This window comes from Tupaia chinensis, unplaced genomic scaffold (genome assembly GCF_000334495.1).
Source record: "Tupaia chinensis unplaced genomic scaffold, TupChi_1.0 Scaffold139935_1, whole genome shotgun sequence".
Taxonomy (NCBI): Eukaryota; Metazoa; Chordata; class Mammalia; order Scandentia; family Tupaiidae; genus Tupaia; species Tupaia belangeri.
The window spans coordinates 2,471,146-2,477,033 of record NW_006199814.1 but is presented as its reverse complement, the minus strand read 5'-3'; positions in this window follow the sequence as shown (position 1 = coordinate 2,477,033).

Sequence of the window (5,888 nt, the reverse complement as noted above, 5' to 3'; positions counted from 1 at the left end):
GCTGTCCAGGAAGGAAAGTGAGAGGTTAGGAATCAGGTTCAAGTCGCCCATGTTATCCATCTTTTTGATGATAGCCATTCTAAGGATGTTAGCCATTTCTCTACTTTGTGTAACCACTGTGCTATGCACATACCTTATGACTACCCACCACCATGTAATATAATACAGTTCTGTATTAATCCACATTTCCTTATTGGATAATGATGTTGAACACCACTTATTTGTTTATTCCCCATTATATATCTTTGGTGTCTGTTTGAATCTGCTTATTAATATATTGCATTTTTTAAGTTGTAAAATTCTTAATATATTGTAGATCCAAGTACTTTATCAGGTATATGATTTGCAAATATTTTCTATCAGTCCAGAGACTAACAGAGTCTATAGTAGACATGCCATAATATTTGAGGAATGAATAAATACTATTTCATGACACTAATCTTCACAACTTATCACATATAGTTCCCACTGCATGAAATGCTTTCCCATTGTCCACTGGCAAGTTGGAATTCTGTGACCCAGATTAACCATGTTCTCGTTGCAGCAAAAATTATGTTTTCCAATATTTTTTTTCTCTACTTTGTGCAACCACTGTTCTATGCACATACCTTGTAACTACCCACCATCATGATTAATTACAAAAATATCTTTCCTGAGAGTGTATCATTCTTATCTTCATAATCCTATCATCTAAGTACTGGGACTTAGTGATTGTTTATTAAATTTGGCAAATGAATTGAACTCATTAGTTTTTCTTCCTAATCAGCTTTCGCTGGAACCAAAATATCATTTCAGTTAAACTAATGAGAAACTTGAACTCTTTCTCTATTTCCACTTCTAATCCTGTTTGGAGCTGTCTTGATAACTGTTTCTATGTCAAGATCTTATAGATAGGTCAGTTTTGGTGCACACTTCTTCTAAGTTGTAAGTTAAAAATGAGAACTTTAGTCAAATTACACTTGAGAGTGGAGATTTTGTTTTTGTTTTTGTCTTTGTTTTGTTTTCAGAAAAGGTGCTATGAATTACTAGGACTTGTCAACACCTGACTGTTGTGCAATGTTTTCTGATTAACTCAAATCTATGTCACCCATTTGTAAGCTGTGCTTCAGAACATTTATTACACGCTTCCTGCTCCAAGCCATCTTTAGGTAAATGCCTACCTATAGAACAGCTATTAAACAGTTTGAAAGGAAAACAGTCTGTACTTTGAGCTAATATTTTACCCATACTACTTGGTTTGGGCCATTATGATTTGAGAAAATATCATGTGCATCTCATCAAAGACAGAACTTTCCCCTTAATTTTCCCTTCTCTCCTCCTATTCACTAGAAATAGAAATCTGAAAGAAATAAGGAAAAATTACTGTACAGATGGCAGAATAACTCACCAACTTGTGTCCATGAATGGCTCCTTGGAACAGAGCTGCCTATTCTTAGACTATTATAAATGAGAGAGAAATAAGCTTCAATATTGCTTGAACCAATGCATTAATGTTTTTACTGTCATCATTACAGCATCTTAGCCTGTACATGAACTACTATACATGAAGATGTAAAGACTTCATTGACTTCCTGTTGGTTTTAGATTAAAAGTTCATTTTTGTCACATGGTCCAAAAGGCCCTATGTGGTGTGGTTCCTGCCTGGCTCTCAAGTCTTTTTTGTGAGCCTCTTTTCATGTTAACCACACTTTTCTATCTTAAAAAAATCTTCCATCAGTATCCTGCACACAACATTCTTTCCACATGCCTTTTTCCCTCTTCTTGGAAGTTTGTCTTCCACTGGGTAAAGTTTCCCCTTTGCGTCTCATGTTAGCATTCATATCTTTGGTGAAGCTTAATGTCTTCATTAAAATGTTCCTTGATTCTCCCCTACCCCCAATTTAGGTCAGATTCCTTTGTTATATACATTTATAGTAACTAACTCCTGTTCATTCAGGCTCTATCTCTATAATTTTACATTTGTTTGTGTAATTGTCCAAATAATAACCCTCCCTCAGGCCATAAGCTACATTAACAACCAAGGCTATGTTTGCTTTAGCGCTGCACCATAGCATCAGACTTAATAGCACCATGTGTGACTTCTAGCAGATATGTAATAAAAAAAAATTCAATGAATAAACAAGATTATGAATTAATGATGCCATTCTGCACATGGTTTTTTTCTTTTGTGTGTGTATTCACTACTCATGGTCCTATTCTCTTTCACATTTCCACTGATTGTCCTCTAATTGCTTCCCTAAAATATGTCCTTACTAGAAATGAGAATGTTAATAATAGATATATTAGGGATGGCCCATAGCACAGTGGTTGGTCAAAATGCGTTGAAAACCGGATCCCACATGGCCTACTACGGTTCAAATCTTGGCTTCTGGAGCTTGAAAGACATATTGGGTGCATGTGTGTGTGGGCCTAAAATCTGGATGTGAAGGGAATATAGAGGAAAAGGGATTGCTGTGTGACCATGTGCCATTATGGAGTGCTTTCTCCCTGTCTGGTACCCTCTGACAATTAAAGAAGAAATATAAATTTTTTTTTACATATTATCAGTAGTAATAATTATGAAGGCTAGAAATTACCTTATGAAAATGAATTTGCAAAATTAAAGTTTTAAACAAACATGGGAAAGTCACTGGAAAAAATAAATCTAATTGCCACATGTCCATTTCAAAACACTTCAATGGAAATTAATGAGAGATTAACCTCTCTCGTGAAAGTATAGTAAGGATTTTATCATTTCCTTGGTGTACTGATTTCACTAGATGTAAGCACCAAACAAGCCAATCATTAATTCACCCAGTTAAGACTTTTCCAACACATTTCTTCTGAAAAGCATATTTAAAAGATAAAAAGATAAATGCCAGTCCCAAATATGTTGACTTTGCTATTTTCCAAAAATCTATTACTTATGCTGCAAATGGCATCAAGTCTATTTTATAACTTTATTTTGTATTATTCTTATATATTTAATAGAGAAAGGCAAGTGAAGTAACACACATATATCTAAGAATGCCTGTCTGTAAGTGACTAACACAATTTCTTTCAAAATTTATTTATATTCACATACATAAAAAAACCTTTAATATTTCTCTTTTGAAAATAATTTTAAAACATCAGTTTACATATATTCTATTTGTTAACTGATAAATCAACCAGCTCTATAGGGCATATAAAAAAGCAGAGACATGCAATTTGTAAGTACAGTTTCCATTCAGTATTCCCTCTGTTGTTAGAAATATATGAACCAACATTTCTTTAGTTAAATATAAAGTGTTTTATTTGTTTCTATTCCACTGAGAATTGAAATAAAATTGGTTTACCACAGGTAATTGACATTTGAGGAATAAATCAGGAGAAATTTTCTAAGATCTCATTTGTACCTCAGAATGGATACCTTCTGGGACTCTAATAGAATGGTAAATGTTTGAATTTGGGCTCAGAGAAATTTGCCTGTGGCTTGTATGAGAAGAAGGCTATATAAAAGCCCTTTATAAAATTGTAAAAGGATGCGATTTTTTGTTCACTATTTTTGTGTTTGTGTGTCTTAATAAAGTATTTATTATAAAAGTCTCTGGAAATTGAGAAAAGTCTTTTTTTTTTCCAATAGTAGACATTTGTTGGAACCTCACAACATTGTTTTACAAAGTATTTCATTTTATTTTTAAATCATTATATTCCAAGAGTAGGACTGTATATAGTATGTGTCTGAAAAAAGTAATTAAAGCTATTATTCACATAAAGTTATCAGCTATTAAAGGGTAAAAGATTTTTTTCTAGGTTCTTTATTAATGAAGTGAATTAAAGATGCATGTTTATCTAAAATGTTATCTTTTTAATATATAAAATATAAATATTAGGTTATAATAAAATATTTTAGTATCTAAAATTTATACACAAACTGACTTTTATCTAATGTTTATAAATTTTATTAAGTGAAAATATCAGTTGAGGGACACTGAGAGAATATGCAAAATTAATACAATTACCTAACACAAAAAAATTCAAAAATTAGATGTTATATTTTATAAAATTATTCCTATACTTTTGAAGGCAAGGATGGGGTAAATCTTTTGAAAAATAAAAGTTTTCATATTGACTCCAGAAAATGATCAGATAAGAAAAATCATTAGCAATATTGAATTAGTAGTTTAAAGTTTCTCTTTCTTAGTTGTATTTATCTCACACATATGCACACACAGATCTAAGCATACATATAAATAATATGAATATTTCTCTATTTCCACATACCTAATGGAAAAAAAAGAAACACTATTCTTCCTCTTTATATTACTTTCAATACCTGAGAGTCAAACCAGACTAAAATAATAAAATCCCAGGCCTATCATACTCATGAACATAGTTGCAAATTTCATAGGCTAAATATTATTAATTTGAACTGAACAAAGTGTAAGAAAAATAATATAAGCAATCTGAGTTCAATTGAAAAATGGAAACTGATTTAATATTAGAAAATTTTAAAAAGAACCTCCATATTAGCATATTAAAAACTAGAATTATATGATATCTCAACTCCAATGACAAATCCTATTATATAAATATTTTTAACTAATCATTATTTTTTGTGAGCATTTATTTTATTTTATCTTTTTCTCTTTAAATTTATTTATTTTTTACATTAATTCACTATACATCATTACAGCATACAAATTAATTTTCCATCCAAGATACACTGTATATTGGCTCAATCAAGCACATCAACATACATGTTATCAGCAAATAATTTTCCAATTCTTATGTCTTGTATACTTTGTTTTTTGTTTTGCCATCCTTGATTCCCTATCCCTCACCCTCTGCCATGTCCCACCCTCCTCCCACATTGTCTCTGGTATCCATGGTTGCTTTCTATACCTTCCCCCCCCCATTTAATTGATTTGCTAATGAACTTAGTCTAAATATATCCAAATAGCTAGCACAGCTGATATATACCTATACATGAACCCAAGTCTGACTTTAGGCATAAACCTCAGTGAGTAGAATGAACATACTATAAAGTAGTACCTAGGTGGGGCTATATAGCTTACTTCAGTCATCAAATATGCATTTTTTTATTTTGATATGAACAGTTTTACAGTTTTTTTTTCTCCAGCAACTTATTTTTTAATTACTTAACATTCATTCCCTGTGCACCCATCTAGATGGGTGGTTTCCCATCTAGAATAGACTGCATAGTGGCTTAATCATGCATGTTATCATAAATAATATTCCATTTCTACTTTCATACATATGTATATATATATGTTTTTACCACATGTTTGACCCTCTGCTCTTTCCCACTCTCTTATTACCCTATCTCTGCTATATACAGTTGTCTTCCATTCCTTTTCCCCCAACATTTTGTTGATCACACAGTATCATAAGTAATCTAACTACTTTCACTAGCAAGTTCAGCTGGTAGTTTCAAGAAGAGCAATTTTTAACTGGTAATGATATTTCCTGGAAACTTAAAGCCTAGAAACAGGTTAGTATTCTGTTCAAATAGTAGGTATATGCACCTATTGACAGCTCAAGACAGGACAAAAATCCTTTAAAACCAGACAACAAAGCTTAGAAGAAAAGCAGCAATATTTTAGTCAAGTCCCAGAATGTTGTTTTATCAGTTCAGTCTCATGTACTTAATCTTTCTTCTGTTGAGGTTCAATTTTCCAGATTGAATTTTGGGATATAATATTCATCTCCAGACATTGTCCCTATAATTAAGTTGCCCATTTTTTTTTTTTTTTGAGAGATTTTCACTGTAGGGCGCGTGCGCTCGCCAGACAGACAGAGAGAGACATAGAGACAGAAAGCGAGAAATCACCCCCCAGGGGGGATGGTCACGCCGCAATCCCTTCTCCTCCATTCTCCTCTCGGGATCTTGGGCACGCACGCAC